This window comes from Pogona vitticeps, chromosome 3, assembly GCF_051106095.1.
Source record: "Pogona vitticeps strain Pit_001003342236 chromosome 3, PviZW2.1, whole genome shotgun sequence".
Lineage (NCBI taxonomy): Eukaryota > Metazoa > Chordata > Lepidosauria > Squamata > Agamidae > Pogona > Pogona vitticeps.
The window spans coordinates 120,675,021-120,696,151 of record NC_135785.1 but is presented as its reverse complement, the minus strand read 5'-3'; positions in this window follow the sequence as shown (position 1 = coordinate 120,696,151).

Below are 21,131 nucleotides of genomic sequence, written 5' to 3'. Positions count from 1 at the left end.
CCAAGGAAAATGGAGGATTTGGTTTACCGGACTGGACCTTATATTACCAATCATCTGTTCTAACCTGGTTTAAAGAATGGATTACCCTGAAAAACAAAAGACTTCTGCATTTAGAAGGACATGATCTACAGTTGGGTTGGCATGCCTTTTTATGATATCAGAAAGCTAAATCTCATAGGTATTTTCAAAACTACTATATTAGAAACTCCCTGTATATAATATGGGAAAAAATGAAAATGAAAATGTACACAAAAATACCAGGATGGGTTTCACCCATAGAAGCATTTGTCCATTCCAACCTTTTGAATTTTGGAAAAATTCTGACTTATACAGACATAGATAGGAGATTAAAATCAAAACAAGATCTTATAGACCAGGGATTAGATGCATCATGGTGGTCTATAATGCAAATTCAATCAAGATATGAAAGGGACTTAAAAATGTAGGATTTTTATAAAAAACAGACAACTTTTGACCAAGTAATGTTAGCATCAGATGATAAACTAATTAGGAAAATACAGTGATGCCTTGCATAGCGAGGTTAATCCGTTCCGGATTAACCTTCGCTATAGCGAAACATCGCTGAACGGATCAAAAAAACCCCATTGGAACGCATTAAACATCATTTAATGCGTTCCAAATGGGCCAAAAATTCACCGTTCAGCGATGCTTCCTATGGCCGGCAGCCATTTTCGCGCCCTCGTTAAGCGAGGGGAGGGCGTGAAAACGCTGCGCGCCGCCATTTCAGGGCTTCCGGCGGCCATTTTGTCTGCCTAACAGCTGATCGTCGGGGCTTTGTTTTGCGAAGATCGGTAAGCGAAACGCTTGCCGATCTTCGCAAAGCGAGTTTCGCCCTATCTAAACGACGTTGAGCGATCACATTAGCGATCCCAAAAAAGGGATCGCTATGCGATTTCGTCGTTGTACGGTGCGCTCGTTAAGTGAGGCACCACTGTATATAAATTCCTTCTAAACTGGAAAATGGAGGACGAACAGGTCAAAGAAATGATAGCTCAATGGGCACAAAATTTTTGATACAATATTGACTTTGAAAAATGGCAAGAGCTGTGGTCTAGAAACTATAAGATGACAATGGCAACATCCTATAAAAAGAATTTATATAAAATGTTTTATAGATGGCATTTATCTTCTGATAGATTGTCTAAAATGTATTCTAATAGGTCAAGTAAATGTTGGAAATGTCATAAAAAACTGGAACATTATCACCTCTGGTGGACTTGTGATAAAGCAAAAAACTTTTGGAACAAAATACATACATGGCTTGTTAAAATAATTAAAAAGCATGTAGACTTTAGGCCAGAGCTCTTTCTGTTAGGTATAATACCAGAAAGTGTTGATAAACAAAATGTATATTTAATATTGCATATTTTAACAGCCACGAGGATTATATATGCACAGTACTAGAAAAAGGAAGGAACACCTACAAATCAAAAAATAATTTAAAAGATACTGGACTGCGACAAAATGGATAGACTAACACTGAAAATCAGAGGAAAAGTAGATACAAAATATTATCAAGCATGGGACTTGTTCTATCAATGGTTAGAATGACGTTGTATAGATTAGGAGCGTAATGTGTATGGTAGTTGTTTTAACAAATGAATATAAGCTGTACTCAGGTGGCACGATGTTAGATCAACATGGATGGATTTTATATAATAATAAAAACTCAAAAGAAGAAGAAGAAGAAGAAGAAGAAGAAGAAGAAGAAGAAGAAGAAGAAGAAGAAGAAGAAGAAGAAGAAGACGGCTGACCGCTGAAGAATTGATGCTTTTGAATTGTGGTGCTGCAGGCGACTCTTAAGAATCGCCTGGACTGCAAAGAGAACAAACCTATCCATTTTGAAGAAAATCAACCCTGAATGCTCACTGGAAGGACAGATCCTGAAGCTGAGGCTCTGATACTTTGGCCATCTCATAAGAAGAGAAGACTCCCTGCAAAAGACCTTGATGTTGGTAAAGTGTGAAGGCAAGAGGAGAAGGGGACGACAGAGAACGTGATGGATGGACTGTCATCAAAGCAACCAACATGAATTTGACCCAACTCCAGGAGGCAGAGGAAGACAGGAGGGCCTGACGTGGTCTGGTCCATGAGGTCACGAAGAGTCGGACATGACTTAACGACTAAACAGCAACAACAAATCCTGCAACTTTCAAATGGGATGGGAAGAAAACAGTTCAGGCAGCCTAGTATTCCTGGTGCTCTCAAGAGGACCTTCTGTTTATATGTAATTCTGACACAGCAACCTGATGAAATATTGCAGCAAACACTTCCTAGTGTGTGACCTTTTCAGTTGATTAAAGTGGCTGAGATGGACTTAACTGGAATCAGAGACAATTGAGGCATTTTGGGTTTGGTAAGGCAATATAATATCAATTAAAATGACAGGGACACTTGCTTTCCTTGTACAGCCCCTTAATAGAGGCTGTAAGACACCAGACGGGCCTGGTGGTATTTTTTGTGCCTCGTTTCTTTCCTGCTCTCCGTAGTCTGAGGGAAAAGGGACATGGTCTCCTGCCAGTAGATGCAGGCTATTTAAATGCTCCATTGGAGAGGGATTAAAGTTTATGCAAGGTCACTGGGGATGTGATAATTATAATCACAGGTTTTTGGCTCCACAATGACAGCCATTTGTTATTTTCGCTCGAGTAATTCTGCAGCTTGGAGCTGTTGACAAGCATGCACTGATTTACTGCCCTCCCCACCCCCTGCAACTCCCCTCTCCAGATCCCAAGGCAGTGAACGCTTCGAAGTCTGACATCTCAGCGTGGCTTCGGCTAATTTCAGTATCTTTTCTCTTGTGAGCTTCAATGGGTGGCTCAAAATGGAGATGGGTGGGAATATCCTGTTAGTTTATAACAGGATCAGAGTGGAAGTAATGGACAAAATGCGAATAGTTAAGGGATTGTTACTTATATGTCCCCCACCCTGGCTACCCTTACAGCATGAATTGTCATTCATGTAGAGGGCTTTAATAAGCAATTGAAGTGATTTGCACATCAAGATTGTTTCAGTATTTTGCAAGGAAAGGCAGAGGCAAAGTCTCCTTCAAACACTGGGCCTGCATAGCCTCCTATTCTTCCCTTATTTTTATGGTGATGTTCAAGTCAGGCAACAAAGGCCATATAGTGGTCTATACCAAGAGGAGTAAAACCCCTTAGACCCCAATATCCATGAATTGTGGGTAGGTGGATGTAGCCAAGGTAACCCCAGCCAAGGTGGATGTATGGATTTTATTTTCAACCTTTCTTGAATACATCGCCTCTGTCAGAAACTACGTAATACTTTTTCAATAATTCTTTCGGTCTTAGCATCTTAAGATCTTATTCTATACCCATTTTAAAAACAATATCTATATAAATGACTTTAAAACATGATTGTTTATTGTAAGAATAACACAATTGAGGAAAAGCTGGGTGTAATGTGGTTGCTACCCTTTGCAGAAAACACTTAACCAAAAAAGAGAATTGCAGAGAGCTGCATTTCATACACCTCCAAGATAAAAGTAGCATTTCCCCCTACCACATCCCCACCTTTCAAAAAAAAAATATGTGAATTTAAACAAAAGTCCTCTGATGTGATCTCTCACAAGAAAAATGGCACCATGGTTTTCAGATGTCTTTCCAGGTCATCTGAAATAATGTTATACTTAACCTACCTTGTTTAAGCTAATTTAGTGGTTTCCTATTGTTTTTGGCAGTAATTTTTATGTAAAACTGAGTTTTTTATTTTAAAAAAACTGACCTAATTGATTCCGGAAGTATTCAATCAGACTAATTATGTCCTGGTTACCAACTGCAAATTAACCTAGAAATACTCAATATGATTGAAAACCGAATCAATCAGGACAATTAAGGTAAAAAAATTGAATTTTAAATAAAAAATACTGCTGATAACAATCTTAAACCATTAAACAAGTATGTGAAGATCAAGTATAAAATATCTGTGCATAAGCTGGGAAAGAAGCTTCAATGCGTTTTGTTTGGTGGCAGACAGTACATTCTCTCACCCCTCACATCCCTTTTTTCTTTTTCTTTTTGGGGATGAGGTCTCTCAGTTTGCCAGCCAAACAGGAATTTGGCCCTTGGCCGGGTCAAGATCACAGATTCCTGGCCTTCAAATAGGGATAAGAGGTTAAAGGGGCAACCACACTATCCTTTTTGTCTGATTTCACAGGGATGAAACTGAATCAAAAAACAGCAACCAGATGAGGTAAAATTCAGTGTTGGGGAAGCCTGGTAGGGTATTGTCCCCCCCCCCAGTGGGAAATTGTCTCTTTTTTTGCTTAGTGGGGAGGGGTGGTTTTATTTTGCTCCAAACTGCTGGCACCACTTTTCCACATTCTGCCCCGTGTGATGATCACCTAATATGATTCAAAGGGGCACTTGCACGGGGTGTCCATTCCTCTCAGGTGAGCATCCGTGGTCTCCAAACAATGTGTGTGCACTTGTATTTGTGAAGGCTTTCACAGCCAGGGTCTAATGGTTGTTTGGGTTTTTGGGGCTCTTTGGCCGTGTTCTGAAGGTTGTTCTTCCTGGCGAAACGTTAGGAAGAACAACCTTCAGAACATGGCCAAAGAGCCCGAAAAACCCACAACAACCAATGTGTGTGTGCTTGTTTTTAAAATGTTTTCCAAAGTCAGTATTGCAACAGATCAGCACTAAGTTATTTTTGGAAAACATAAAAATAAAAATGAGGTGAAGGGAAGGGGTGTCCCTGGTGGAAATTGCTAATTGGTACCTTGTCAAATTAAAGGCAGCTTCCACTTTCAGAGCTCAGTGCAAACACACTCAAAGCCTTCCCTGCCTCTGCCCTGTAGACTCCTGCAACATGATAAATTTTTGTATTTGTCTGAGTGGCTACAGCAATTTTACCTGTGAAAACCAACAGGGGCCCAATCTGAAACACTCTCAAATTCAAGGCATATCAAAGCAGGTTTTCCTCAGTGTGCATTTGCACTCCAAGTTTAAAAAGATCTTCCTTTGAGTCCTTCTCATCCTGTCATTGATGGGGCAGAAATCAGTTCAGAAGACCATCCTGGAGCCCTCATCTACCTTCTCCAGTGACTGATTTGTTGGAGGGGAAAGTAGGAGAAAATCAGTAAAAATAATATTTTACTTCTTTCATTCTTTCTGCAAGTTCTCATTTGCCTGAAGCGTATTTAACTTTACATTGGATGCTCTGGATTGCATCGTCCCCTGACAACCTCAAAAATTTGGAGAAGACATCTGTATCTTTGTATATAGCAAACAGTTGCCTTAATGTGATTGTCAGGCCTTCCTGTTGTGGCTGCTTCATTAAAATGCTCTGACAGCTAAGCTATTTTTTTGTACTGTATCTTGTGTGCTCTTTGTATTAAAGCTGGGAAGAAACAGTGATTAGACAAAGAATTTGTGGACCTGTCCCAATTCCAATAGGTCAGAGAGAAAAAGTTGGTGAAACATTCTTTTCCATTTTGTTTCATTCACTCATTTCACACTGTTAGCAGTATTTCTATTTGGGAGTAAGTCTCACAGAAGTCAGTGAGACTTACCTTACAGTGGACATTCACGGCACCTAAATCTCTGATTTGTTTTTGTTGTTTAGTGGTTAAGTCGTGTCCGACTCTTTGTGACCCCATGGACCAGAGCACACCAGGTCCTCCTGTCTTCCATTTCCTCCCAGAGTTTTGTCAAATTCATGTTGGTAGCTTCGATGACACTATCCAACTATCTCATCCTCTGTCATCCCCTTCTCCTCTTGCCTGCACACTTTCCCAACATCAGGGTCTTTTCCAGGGAGTCTTCCCTTCTCATGAGATGGCCAAAGCATTGGAGCCTCATCTTCAGGATCTGTCCTTCCAGTGAGCACTCAGAGTTGATTTCCTTTAGAATGGATAGGTTTGTTCTCCTTGCAGTCCAGGGGACTCTCAAGAGCCTCCTCCAGCACCACAATTCAAAAGCATCAGTTCTTCAGCAGTCAGCCTTGTTTATGGTCCAGCTCTCACTTCCATACATTGCTACTGGAAAAACCATAGCTTTGACTATGCGGACCTTTGTTGGCAAGGTGATGTCTTTGCTTTTCAAGATGGTGTCTAGGTTTGTTGTCGCTTTCCTCCCAAGAAACATGCGTCTTTTAATTTCATGGCTGCTGTCCCCATCTGCAGTGATCATGGAGCCCAAGAAAGTGAAATCTGTCAAATCTCTGATTAGGAACAGCAAAACCACAGACATGGTTCTAGATCTCCCACAAAGCCAATAAAGGCAAATTTAATAAATTAAGCTCAAGCAAATGATTCCCTACTACAAGAACATCTCCAACAAATTAGGATAGAGCTGCAGGAAGTCTGGTCTTATACACTTAAACTGCTAGACATAAGATTGACTATGTTCACAATGAATCTGACAGATGTTGGCTTAAAATGATCAGCGGCAATGACCTCCATTTTGTCAAAGTGCACAAATCCAAAGAAGTCAGATACAAGGAATTTTCAAATCCAGGGCTGACAATCCAAAACAGTGGCCTCAAGAAAGAAATAAGAATTTAATAGTGAGACGTGTAAGACACAGCAATATCCAGTCCATGGTCACTTACAGCAAGCAGTAAATACAAATTCAGAAAACAGGGTTCGGATATCAAAAGTTCAAGAAGGGTGTTGATCGTTTGTTCTAGAAGCTTATATGATGCTTCTGCTGCTACTGCATTAGAAAACTCAGCTAAGAATCAGGTGTATCCCATTCAGCCTTAGGTTTCCTTGTGAGCAGAGGTTTGCTCTCACTGAAACACTTATTCCCAAGGAAGCCCATAGACCCAAAGAGACCTCACTCAAAGGCTGGCGTTCAGCTGAAGGGTCTTGTATCTTGCCCAAGCTTTTGTTCTCCTCTGCTGTCCTAAAGTGGTAGGAGATTCATGATTCTCATCTGAGTCAGAGGCCCAGGCACTCACTTGAGAAAGCATGCCTTCTTGCACCCTGCAAGGCCTGAGGGTCTACAGAATTCACAGGATCTTTGTCTGATGGCACAACCTCACCCTTACTAGTGAAGGTATGACACAAAATGGGATGCTTCCTCTGAGAGTCTTAGGTGAAAACCATAAGGATAAACCATTATAATGAACCAACGATGCTGGGCAGGGTACCAAATCTTTCTCGATCATTCATACCCATACAAGCAGATAAACAAAACAGGGGGAAAGAAAATCCCAAAGAAGTAGAAAGGTAGAAATCAAGTGTAAACATTCATTTCTCACACGGTTCCCTCTGAGGATGCTAAAACAAGATGGAAAGGAACAGAGGGGAAACAAGGTGTGCAAAGTAGGTGAGATTTCTGCCAACTCTGCCCCATTCTATGTAGTGGATGCAAGATTCCAGGCATCTACAGGATTCAACCTCACCCTCCCTCAACAAACAATCTAAATTAAAAGACTTTTCAAACCATAATTCAAAACTCTGGAACATTATTTTTAAAAGAAAAATAATGATTTCTTGTTATCCAAAATGAAGTACAATATTAACTGATGGTTGATAATAGAGAGGGACACAAACCACTGGTTTGGCAAATTATGCAAGTTGGTCCTTTGGACAAACAGGCGTTCAATGCTTGGCAGCCCTGCCTCCTCTGCCAGTGCCCAGAGGGGGGTGGGACAGGAAAACTGAGGTGCTGACTCTGAGGGGATGCCCACCAGAGGAGGCAGGACGGGGAAGCAGCGCACACCTGTTCGTCTAAAGGACAAGGTGGCACGGACTGCTGAACCAGCAGTTCGTATGCATCTCAAGTAGATAACAATAATAATCACATCCTGTCAAGTCAATTCTGACTTATGGAAACCCTTTTTCGGGGTTTTCCACGTAGAAAACACTCAGGTTTACCATTCCCCTCTTGTGAGGGCATCCTGGGACTGTGCAATCTGCCCAAGGCCATACAGGCTGTTTCTACTCACAGGAAGCACAATTTTCAATGGAGTTTTCAGATATGGTTAAAGGCCTTTTGACAGGATTTTTTTTTCAAGACTTGCCAGTTCTAAGGTGTGCTTTTTTTTTAAGCAACAAAAATAACACAATGGTAATGAGCAGCACACTGAGCGGTGTAACAAGTTCCCCTTGGACACTGCAACAAGGAATGACAAGGCCTTTTAAAACATTTTATAAGTAATAGGGCTGAAATGCTTTTTAAAAAGTAACTTCCCAGGCTCTTCTGAGTTGCATTCCTTTTCACCCTGGAGGCATGTCTTGAGAGTTGAGAGGGCTGTGGATCCGGTGGGTCTCATCCTCTCCAACCACACTCCACCAAACTATTATCGTGTACCGTTCTCCAAGGCTGGAGTTCCCATTGGAAGAGAGGACAGCTTCATTCAAGATCCCAGTGGAGAAGATCTGTTCCTTCCTTAGGTCTCCTGGACCCCCTTCCGGATTGCAGCCCTGATCATATAGCAGTGCAAACACACGAACGCTATCCCCGTATGATAATTAAGTCAGGCATTGTGCTGTTGGCGTAACAGAGAAAAGAGCACATGAAGAAAAAAAGGCTGTGCTTTTCTCTTTTGCTGTTCCTGAAAGTAGTCTGGAAATGAAGTGTTTCTTAAAAAGTGATAAAGAGAATTTAATTATTTTTAATAGTAAACTGTAAGTACAGTGTAAGTGTTTTTCAGCGTTTTAGAGGACAACATATATAGAGATGAATACTCAACAGATTTATAAACGATGAATCTATATTTTTTTTGCAGTGGGAGGGCAAGGCTTTATTTGTTCCAGCTGAAACCATTCTTTCCTTAACATTTATTTCTTCAACAAACAAACAGAAAAACCAAACAAGTACTCCCCCCCATAGTCCGAAGTGTAAAAGTATTAATTGTGATTAGACCATTGTACTAATGAGCAAGCCTTTCTATTAGCCTTGTGTTTAACGCCTGCCCCTAATTGTAAAGGGACAGTGTGAGCCCCGAGATTCGCCAGACAGAAAGGAAGAGAGTTTAGATGGGAAGGAGGTGGCTCTGCAGCCCATGTCAAGGTCTTTCAGGTCAGATCCCTGGAAGCTGATCTAGTTGTGAGCTGAGGGTGATTCAAAGGTTAAGTCTTCTACCAAAGGGCTAGTTTGGTCAGACACATAATTGGAATAACAAAGTCAATACGTGTTACTAGTGCTGGGACATAATCTTCATTTGATCTCTCACATGGCAGATTAATTAAGTGTTATCAATTAATAGCCTGGTAAAAGTGAACACCCTGTTAGTCAGTTTTCCAAGCAGTGTCAAGCATATCCAAAACCCTCCCCTAGTTTTGCTGGTGGGGGGAAGGGAGGGGAGGGAGAAGAGGAGAAGGAGAGAGCAAATTGCTTTCAGAGAAACAAAGGAAAATACTGGCACTGTGGACAACAAGCAATTGTATATAATTCCGTAATAATCAAAATTATTTACACATCAGCTGGGCAGATACTTTTATCTGAAAAACACAAGGAATTGAGTTTTACAAAACCCTTGTGAAAAATGCATGACTGAAGCTGCAGCAGGTTCAAAAGTGTTTTACACTCCAGACACCGGAAAAAGAAAACACTTTTCAAGAAGCAGTAAACCCAAACACCTTCCATATTTAACAGTGCAGTTAAAGAGAGAGAAAGAGAGGGAGGGAGAGAAGGAGAGGCAGACAGATGAATAGACAGACAAAAACACAGTTCAGCCTGGTGAAATGGACAGATGATCTTGTGGTACATGACAATGATGGTGTATTTTTAGTTATTTAGACAGTGGCTGAAATCTACTATATCACTATTTCTTTGGATTTTGCCTGATATGAAATCCACTAGTAAGTCACAACCAAAGTATGCCCATTGAATTGGCGGGGATTTGGTGATTCAGCATCGATGTAAGCTCTTTGATTCAGTGGGCCTATGCTGGTTGCAGCTTACTACTTGTTGTCAACCAGTTAGCTTGATTTATTCTTTTTTTAAAACATTTTTGTTTGTTTGTTCACTGGATCAAAAATAAGTTTGGTCTTATTCCCATCCTTTAGTTGGCCAGCAGGAGAGAAGTGCTCTCCGAATGTGCCTCCAAATTGCAACGACATTACAGACAGAAGTGTACTTCCATTTTGTAATGGATGAAAATGATACACAGTCATTGCCATTTCTTTCTTTACAATGCCCAACTTGGGTCACCCAGGTGTTCTTGGGCTGCAGTTCTCAAAAGCCTTCACCATCAGCTGTGCTGTCTGGGGTTTCTGGCAGTTGCAGTCTAAGAATACCTGGGTTACCCAAGATTGGGAACCACTGTCCTAGGATGATAGAATTTATAGTGGATTTGGGGACAATAATATGATGACCATCAGGAGACTTTGCTCATTCTGAATTGCTACTAGTTCTGTAGCAAAGAGAGTTGGGAGTTTTTTATTCCAGTCAGGCTGCCTGGAAGGAAAGGAGAATAGCTGAACACCTCACTGGTAAGACCCTGACTGTAGCTACCAACAGCCTCCATCCTTGCTATTTTTCCAAGGCATTTCCTGGTGGCTTTTGCCTTTTCTAGCAGAAGCCGGCTTAATCAGGTAGTACCATCAGGGTACCTAGAGCCCCTGCAGGAGCTGCAGGAGCAAGAAGAAGGAGAAGGAGAAGACGAAGATGACGAAGACGAAGACGACGAAGACGAAAACGACGAAGATGAAAACGATGAAGACGAAGAAGAAGAAGAAAGAAGAAGAAGGATTTCTGCTGGCCCTATCCTGAAGCAAACTGGGGCTGGCAGATGTCAAGATGCACTCTGACATCTCCCAGCTCAACATAACACAAGGGAAATAGGCAGAAATCTCTTCACGGATCAGCTCAACTGAAGAGCTATCCCAGTATTTATCCCAGTTCTGCCATGGTGGACAAGGTGGCATCAGTCTCTTAGCTCAGCTCAGCATGATGAACGAACTCCCAGCCTCATGAATCAGCTCAGTAGGGATAATAGGGTTGAAGGATGTGTGGGAAGGAATAGTGAGTGTGAGAAACTGAAGGTCCAAACACTGGAGTAGAAGAGAAAGAGAAAGAGGTATGTGTATTTGAGAGAAGAATCCATCTGAGGTGAAGAATGGCATGTGTGGAAATAGCTTGTTTTTGTATGTAAAAGAACAGAAGGGGAGTACAGCTTAGGTGTAAAAATGCCAGTGGAAGCAGGTAATGCCAGTAGTGGTACATGCCATCCTGTCTGCCTGACCAGCCCCAGTGGACATTGGCCACCACTGACAAATTGAATTCTGTAGCATAAGGAAGCACATTCTTCATCCTGAAAATTCTGGGCTGCCAGGCTAGCCCTGGCAGTATTTTGGGACCAACATGCAGATCTTGTCAACTAATAAGAATACACTGAGACATTTGTTAACAAGTTTATTCTTCTTTACCCCATAAATGATCCTGAGTTGCTCTTATTATGTTCCATTCTCTACTGCTCAGGGTTCAGTGTTATACAATTTTATTTCTAGCAAGCCCCCTTTGACTCAAAGGAACTTAATTCTAAGTAGACATGTCTAGGTTTAGATTTACTGTAGTCACTTAAAGAAATTAATTCTGCCTAGCAATTCTTGATGTATGTGAACAAAATCCCTCAGTTTTGAGCAATGGATGCTGTTAGTTGTAATTTTTAAAATAATATTTGATAGGATACTTTATACTGAAATTGCTGCTAAAAATGCATTTTCCAGTCCCAACAATCATATTTTTTAAACCAAACAATGTTTTGTGGTGGTATTTTGTCTCAGTGATTGAGCGGCAATGTTTATTTCATCTATTTTCTTTTATGCAGGTTAGCATAAGCAAAAGAAGCTGGCCTTGAAAGACTCACTTTTTAAAAATAGATTTTGACATGTGATTTACTGATGGTATCTGATGAATTTCAAAGCAAATATATATCTATTCTCTTCGCTTTTTTTACAGTGTGTGGTGTAACAACTATGAATATCCATGTATTTCCTCATCGATAAGATGAAAAATGTAGGACTTCTAGTGACTCCATTTGTTACTAAGCATAATAGGGTAATACCTTTTCTTTAGCACATCCTTCCTTTACTGTAACTTTTGCCATTTATCTTTTTGCCACGTCCTTTGTCCCTCTGTTTTCCTGTTTTGCTTATTTCCCTAGAGGCAAAAGAGGGTGCTATTGGCAAATGTTCCTGGCAAATGTTCCAGAAGGATAACAGTGTGGATTCATACAGCAACGTTTTGGCAGAAATTGTGTGGTTTAAAAAGGGAGACATATGTCTTCAAGGTGATTCACGGAATTAACTTTATCATAAACAAATTTGCCTCCCATTGAAGGACTTGTTTTGCTAATGAAAGTGAAAGGCTGCAGATGTCAGAAGCAAGCAAGTAGGAAAATATAAATATCACCTTGTAGATTTACAAGGGGCTGGCACAAGCTAGATTCAAGAGAAGAGAAAATTTGTTTGGAGGAAATTTGCATCTCAGTCCTATGAATGTGTATTTAGAACAAAACACCCTTGAACTTAACAGTGCTTCCTTACAGGTGTACTCACTGGAAGCAAGCAATTGTTGCTGCCTTTCTCAAAAAGAAGGAGGAGGAGGAGGAGGAAAAAAGGAACAAAGAGGATCTGGGCAACCATCACCCAGTCAGCTTGACAATGATACCAGGAAACAGTCCGAGAATTAGAAACAGTCCGAAGCACTTAGAAAAGAACACTGTGATCACTGATTATTAAGTGCCAGCCAGGCTAATATCCTCCCCCCCCCCCCCGCTTCCCCGGCTACCTTTGTCTTCTGGGCAGTATTAAAGGCACGGCAAATGAGAGGACTGCTGGGGATGTATCATGATTTCAGCAACATTTTCAGTAGAGTCTCCCATTATGTGCTTACGGTGAAATTGGTAAAATGTGGGCTAGATGACACTACAGTTGTAATTGGTTGTTATTCCGTAGCCAAAGAATGTTCACCATTGGTTCCTCATCATCCTGGACAGAATGGCAAGTGGAGTGTTACAAGATTCAGTCCTGAGCCTATCAATCATCAGTCACTAAGCAATGATAAAGGAGGCAAAACAATATTCCCCTCTAGAAGGCCTTCTAGCAGCAGTATGGTCATCATGACACACATTGCAGAGCTCTGCAGCAGTTTTTGTTGAAAAGGAATTTTCCTGATCCAAAGCATACTACTAAATAAAGTAGTATGGTCCTCAACAGATGAAATTAAAGCCTGCTAGAGAAGCATGAGGAGGATGAGGATGAAATGACATCTGAATTCTAAAGCCAAGCATTGTACTTACAGTGAAACAGGCCAGGAATAGTGTTTGATATGAATGTGTCTCTCTCAAACAGCATGGATATTTGCTTTCCCTCTCCTGAAAGAACCTTATTTTGTCAGTATAATTCAGTTCAGTCCAGGGCACTCAGCCCACAATCTAGCATACCTAAATCCCTACTGGGAAAATGGTGTTTATCATTCATTTTGCTTAGCGCCCATATGTATATATGTTACTCATTATTTTTTGAGGAAATGAGGACAGAACTTTGTTTTTCTGCAAAACAAGATTGAAGAACTTTACTTTTGTGTGGAACAGCACTTAAAGTTCCCCTTGTGTCACAATCCCCACCTGGCCCCTGCTTGTTTTACCAAACTAAGAGTTCACGCTACGTGTTTTTCAGCTGTCACCAGTTGATTACATCAACATTGTTTAATATTAATAATAGAGGTCCAAGCAATGTGTCATTTTTAAAAGAACCATATGAAAATGTTTATTGTTATAGATGAGGATAGTTCAAGCAATGTTATTAACTCTTAACAAACATCCTCCTTCATTCACCCTCAACCATCACTCTTCTGCCCAGTCTCCAAAACCACACCCAACTCCTAAACTTCCTCATATAATCTCAAACTCCCTATCTCACTAACTCTCTCTATCTCTCTGACTAATCTCCTCCTCCTCCTCCTCCTGAGTCTCTTCTATCTTGTGGCTCCTCCCCTCCAGCACTCCCATTGGTTCATGCAGCTAGCATATGAAAATTCATGACCTGGGCGGACGCCACACCTTGTAATAATGGGTGTGGCCTGAACTCTGATTAAGAAGTACCAGAGGTGCACTTCAGGAGATGTGCCTCGTCACACGCTGCAGGTGAAACAATGGCAAAACTGACATCCTTAGGCTTTTAAGTCATGCCCCATCCACCCTATTCTCCCGACCTGGCTCCTTCTGACTATTATCTGTTCCCCAAACTCAAAAAGCACCTAAAGGGACAATGATTTGGGGGTGTTCTGGAGGCAATTAATGCTGCAAATGAGTGGTTACACCAGCTGTCTGAAGAATTTTATTTGCAAGGGCTTAAGAAGCTGCAGGACAGATGTAGCAAGTGCATTGACTTCCTGGGGGCATATATAGAATAGTGTGGCAGTTACAGCTTCCTAGCTCAATTTTTTTTCTGGGAAAGGCTCAGTACTTACCAGCATCCCCTCGTACCCTAAAAGGGAGAAGCTTCAAAGCAGTGTAGTGACAGTAGGAGTAGTGTCCGCATATGGTGCAGAAAGCAGATGGAACTACTAGAGCAGGAGAGAGGGAGAGAGGGAGAGAGATGTTGGAAGAAGGACAGAGGAATCAACTGTGGGAGCAGGAAGAGAAGGGGCAGACAAGTTTGGTGGCTTTTGGAAGGTTTTGGGGCCGGAGGAAGCAATAGCTATGCCTGTTGGAGGCTCTCCTTCCTAGCCTCATCATTTGTGCAAAGCTAGAGTTTTGGTGTGGCATAGTGCATAGAGCCACTTTGGAGGACAGATTTCAAATCTCTACTTGGCCATTGAAATTTATTGAGGGAGAGGAACTGGTAAAATCACCCCTAAAATATCTCAGTTAGCTTCAAAGCCCTATGGTGTATATTCTGTACTGTCAAAGCAGAACTGACTTACAGCAACCCTAATTGGGCCTGTAGCTATTAGGGTCACTATAAATTGGTCCTGACTCCTGTCTTGATGGCACAGATCACAAAGAGAGTTTTTGTGACAATAATAATAATAATAATAATAATAATAATTTATTGTCATTGTAAGTATATACACATACAACGAAATTCACAGACACCCAGAGACCAGACACATGCACACACATCTACACCGCAGGCCAAGTAAAACAGTCCAACTAATTATTCACTACTGGTGGACTTTAAGCTCATTATTAATTGCAATTATAGCTCTGGGATAAAAACTATTGAGAAAACGTGTGGTCCGAGTCTTAATTGTTCTATATCTTCTGCCAGATGGTAACAGTTCAAAAAAGTTATAAGTTGAGGCTTGGGAAGCTTCAGAAGAGTCCCAGAAGGTGGTGATTTTGCCCCCTCTGACTCCCGGGGGGGGCAGGGTGAGTCTCTAAAGGGTCCTGGAACACACCCTAGGACCCTTTAGAGACTCACCCTGCCCCCGCAAGGGTCAGAGGGGGCAAATCGCCACCTTCTGGGACTCTTCTGAAGCTTCCCAAGCCTCAAAAGAGTCCCAGAAGGTGGCGATTTCGCCCCCTCTGGCCTGGCGGGGAGGCAGGGTGAGCCTCCAAAGGGTCCTAGGGTGTGTTCCATAAGATAGACTTCTCCATAAGGCTCACCAATAAGAGGTTCCTCCCTCTTCCTCCCCACTTTTTGAATGACAAAAGAAAAAAAATCCCTCCCCACAAGCTGCCCAAAGTGAACTATCTGTGAAGTACATTTTCAGTGCAGTGCTATTCACTTAGCACAGACATTTCTGTGAGCAGAACCAGCCTGTGTACCCTTGGGCAAGCTGCACAGTCCCAGGACACCTCCAGAGAAAGGGAACAAACAGCAAACCACTTCTCTGTGTTATCTAACTAGGAAACCATAGTCAGAACTGATGGCACACATTCTTCTTCTTCTTCAAAAACACCAGGCACAGTCAATCAAAACTATAAAAACAATTGTCTGTGTATCTGTTAAAACAGATACAAGTTTTAACCAAAAACCTAAGTATCTGTTAAATATTGGAGCAGTGTTATTGCCTTTTTTGTAGCTCTGATGGTGTGATTTCTGAGGTCTGCAACTGCTTATAGTACTGCGTAAAATTTCTTGATATTATTCCCAAAGTCCCAGTGTCATGAGCACAAGGTAACTAGGTCTGGGAGTTATCACCATTTGATTAGTTGATATAACATTATGCTGGGATGTTTCTGAAAATTAAAATGCCAGCCCACAGGGAATAGTCTGGGAAGAGCTGCTATGTTCATTTCTCACTGTGCCCCATAACTACAGCCATTCTCAGTGTTTTCTGGAATGTTTCTTTGTGGTTCACTTATAATCCTAGTTATAACCACCAGGTAAGCCTGCTGAGGATCCATCAAAAAAAGGCGAGATCCATGACAGAAGAATTTTCTGGTGGCCCAATAAAATTTATAAATTAGCACGCACATTTATTGAGGAACTGGATCAGCCCACTCTTATGGTAATGTAGAAGTTGTATATTTACTGAAATGCAAGGAATTAGGTACTTCATAAAGAATCAGAAACTGTTTGGGCAACCTGCTTAATATAGGCCAAATATTTCCTTACATTCTGGTATACTTATTGGAACAGACAGAATAAATCTTACATACAGGCATGACCAAACATATTGGCACCCCTGCAGTTCTGTCAGAAAATGCAACCCCTCTCTCAGAAAATGGCTGCAGTTGCAAATATTTTGATACTCACATGTTCATTTCTTTGTTCATTGGAACAACAGAAAAAAAAAACAGAGAAGAAAAGTCAAATCTGATACAATTCCACACAGAAACCCAAAAATGCACTGCCCAAAATTATTGGCACCCTGTCTAAATTGTAAGAAATAATTGCTTTTCAGGCATGTGATGCTCCTGTAGTTTGTATTTAGACATACCTGTCACAAGTAAGAGGTGTGGTCAATATAGTCATCACACTTTCAACCAGTTAAGATGGAGAAAAGTTGACTCAAATCTTTGTGTTGTATGTGACACTGAGCATGGAGAAAAGAATGAAGTGTAAAGAGTTGTCTGGGGATTTGAGAGAGAAAATTGTGGAAAAATATTGACAGTTTCAAGGCTACTAGTCCATCTCCAGGGATCTTAATGTTCCTGTGTCCACTGTGCGCAATGTCATCAAGAGGTTTACAGCCCATGGCACTGTAGCTAACCTCCTTGGATGTGGACGGAAGAGCAAAATTACTGAAAAATTACAATTAGCTTTTTGGTCAAGGACATCATGGCACTGTTTACAGAAAAAGAAATGAGTCATTCCAAGAAAAGAACATGGTGGAGGTTCAAATATGTTTTGGGGTTGCTTTGCTGCTTCTGGCACTGGATGCCTTGACTGTGTGAACGGTATCATGAAATCTGATGACTATCAAAGAACTTTGGGGCACAACGTAGTGGCCAGTGTCAGAAAGTCTCCACCAGAGGTCATGGATCTTCCACTTCAAAAAGCACTCAGAAATGGTTAAAAACAAAGTGCTGTAGATTTCTGAAATGGCCAGCAATGAGTCTAGATCTGAATCCCATAGAACACCTGTGGGGAGATCTCAAAACAGCACTTGGGACAAGGCATCCTTCAGATCTGAAGGCCCTAGAGCAGTTTACAAAAGATGAGTGGTGCAAAATTCCAGTAGAGAGGTGTAAGAAACTCATTCATGGTTACAGGAAACGATTGATTTCAGTTACTTGTTTTCCAAAGGGGATGCTACCAAATATTAAGTTAAGGGTGCCAATAATTGTGGCCAGTGCATGTTTGGGTTTCTGTGTGGGATTGTATCAGATTTGATTTTTCTGTTTTTTTTTTCTTTTTTGTTGTTCCAACGCAAACCAAAGAAATGAACATGTGAGTACCTAAACATTTGCATCTGCAACCATTTTCTGAGAGAAGGGTTGCATTTTCTGACAGAATTGCAAGGGTGCCAATATTTTTGGCCATAATTGTATAAAAAGATGTAACTGTAGCATTATAAGTGTATACTTCTAACTTCTCACAAATGTGTCATTACACAACTTTGTAGCTCTGCTGTTGTTTCTGAAGATGATTATTATCAATATTATCATTATTATCAACATTTATATCCTGTCTTCTTCTCTAATTTGCTCTCTGACACAACAGTTCTGGGAGGTGAATCAAGGTAAGATAGTATGCCTGACCCAAAATGATCCTCGGAGTGTTTGAACCCAGGACTCCCAAATCCTGGTTTAACACTTGCTAACAATTACACCACACGAGACACTCTTTCCAAAAACTAGAGTGTAAAACTGAAGGCTGAGTAGGGATATAACTCAGCTCTTTCCAATTTATTTACAAGACGTTACCCACTGAACCACAGTGGCACTCACGTGTCTGTATTAAATTTTTGGATTAGTGACAGAAGCCATTCACTTAGTTTCACATTCAATTTAAATACAAAGGAGTCCTCTTCTTTTTCTTCTTTAAAATCTGTTGCATTATAACGGGAGATAAGTGGTTCCTTTAATTGTGTCCCATTGATTTGGTTTTGCTTTGCTTTGCTTTTCTGAAATAAGCCTTGTTTGCTATAATGAAACTTTTGTGGAGTGGGTTGGCCCTTCCACTTAGTCCCATTTTAAAAAATTTATCATTTGTGACTGAACTGAACAAAAACCTTTCCTTAAAAATGAGAGGAACACAATACCCTCCATTTCTGAAATCTTTACAATTGACTTTTAGACAATCAATGTGCTAAATGATGTAATTATCCAATGGTCTCCCCCCCCCCCAATTTAAACCAGTTAGAAAGTTAAAGGTTTGTTTTAGATCAATTCTGGCCACTTTGTGTGCAAATTACACAATTGCCTTTTCCTTAACTTATCTTACAAATCCAATTCAGTATGGGCAGGTCCATTTAAAAAGCTTCTTTGATTATCCGTAACTCTCTGAATGTAAAATTGGCTTCTTCTAAAACATGGAAGAGGGTACCCCTGCTCACTGGAGAAGTGGAACTGGTACAATCACTCCTTAAAAATCTCATTTACTTTGAAAGCCCTATTAGGGTCACTAAAAAGCCCTATTAGGGTCCGACCAAATGGAACATAATAACAAAACTCTTCCTTTTTGCTACTTTTTGTTATAAATTAAATCTCAGTGCCTTCGATGTTTGATGTGGACAGATATGCCACAAATGTTCTCGTTCCAACAATGACAACGTCACTGCTTTTTATTGCACAGAAATGATCTTTTCTTTCTGACAGTTTGAGTTTCCTACAGTCATATTATTTCTCACAATACTAGAATCATATTATTTACTCTTTTAAAAAAACACTTGTGTTTCAGATCAAAGGGTTAGTGCAGATTCACACAAGTTTTCCCACACCACAACTTGACATTTCCAGCAACTGATAGTAAATATATAGCACATTCATGTGCTCTGAAGGACTGGCAAGCATAGGATTACAGCGCCTACAGCTGCACTTTTTCAAACAACCAGCCCAAAGACAGACAGACAAGTACAGTTATATGAATGCATTAAGACCAGATTGTGTTCTTGTGGTATTAATTCAGATAGCACTCAAGGGGACACAGTGATGATCAAGTCCCTCAGATTTCTGGGGAGAAAACCTAGCAGGTATAGAGTAAGACAGAACATCATTTTATGCATCATTAATGGATTAAAGAACAGAAAGCAGAGAGTGGGAATAAAGCAGAAGAGGGAGGTTTTCGAGGTCTAGATGTCTTTCAGTTCATGTTTGGGGTTGTAAAGCGCATGGATTTCAAACCAAATTAATTTCTGATTTGTTCGTAATTGCGTCAAGTCATTTGGTAAGTTCTTTCGCGTTTGTGCACAAATGATCAGGAGTTAGGGTTGAGCAGAGGGCTAGACTTCAAAGGATCCTAGAAGAACATCTGCTGATGGGGGGAAGCAAGCCATAAAATAGAAACTGTGGTTCAGTGCCAGCAAGGACACTTTGGAATAACTATCTATATACAGATATGGTCCGAGCTATGGTCCACTTGTGCTCGCTGCTCCCCCATATTCCCAAAATCTAGGAAGAAGACTCTTTCTAAGGATTGGAAGGAGAAGTGGCACTTCTTTTTAAATATATATATTAAATAGCAGTGGCCAGAAAAAATAATGGTTTCTCTGAAGTCTGTTTTCTGGGTTTTTAAAAAATACATTTTACACCAAAATGTATTATACAAGACCAATTATTGGTCTTGTATAATACATTTTGGTGTAAAATATATTTTTAAAAAACCCAGAAAACAGACTTCAGAGAAACCACTACTTTTTCTGGCCACCGCTATTTACTGGTCACTCCTGGATACAGTATTATAATTCTACTATATTCTGGGAAGGGGGAGAAAGAAAGCAAGGCTTTGGCAAATGCTTTAGCTGTTATTTCTATATGTGTGTTTAAATATGCAACAGATCTTGCTTTTGTCAGTTTCCTTACCCTTCATCCCTTTTTAATAGATATATTAATTAAATTTCTTTATTTTAATGAGTTACATTCTTTACACTTCGGGGGTCACCAAAGTAAGTTTTAAAATCAATTATACAATTACATATGTAGTAATAATAGAGCACAGAATTAATTGTCTGTGGGGCAGGAGTATAACCTTCTCATAATGCAGGTTTCATTAGGGTAAAGTCTATTATTAGAAGGAATCATGGAAATAATGGGGGTGAGTGTATTCAGCAAGAATAACAAATGAGGGCCATTTCGAGATAAGAGAAGCTGTTTGCTGCTTTGAGTGTGATAGCAGGCCCTCATATTGTATGTAAATAGATAGGGTCAACCTTCCCGGGTATACACAGAACACATTGTACAAGAATTAATTTTAATCCTATTTTGCAAAGAGACAAGAGAGGGATTCTAATTTGATTTGACTAACCTCTGTTACATAGCCTAGTTGATAATAATAGCAGTAATAGTAATAGTAATAAACAACTACTGCACATTCTCAGTATGTTTGAGTGATCTGTACATGTGAAATGAATCATTTTATTTCTTACTTCTGTGTTAGCCTCCAGGAGAATTATCAGGAAGGTCTGCAAGTAGCCTTGGTACTTTTTTGGAAGGACTTGGCCTCAATAGTATTTATTTATTTATTTATTTATTTATTTATTTATTTATTTATTTATTTATTTATTTATTTATTTATTTATTTATTTAATTTATACCCCGCCTATCTGGTCAGTGAGGACCACTCTAGGCAGCTAACA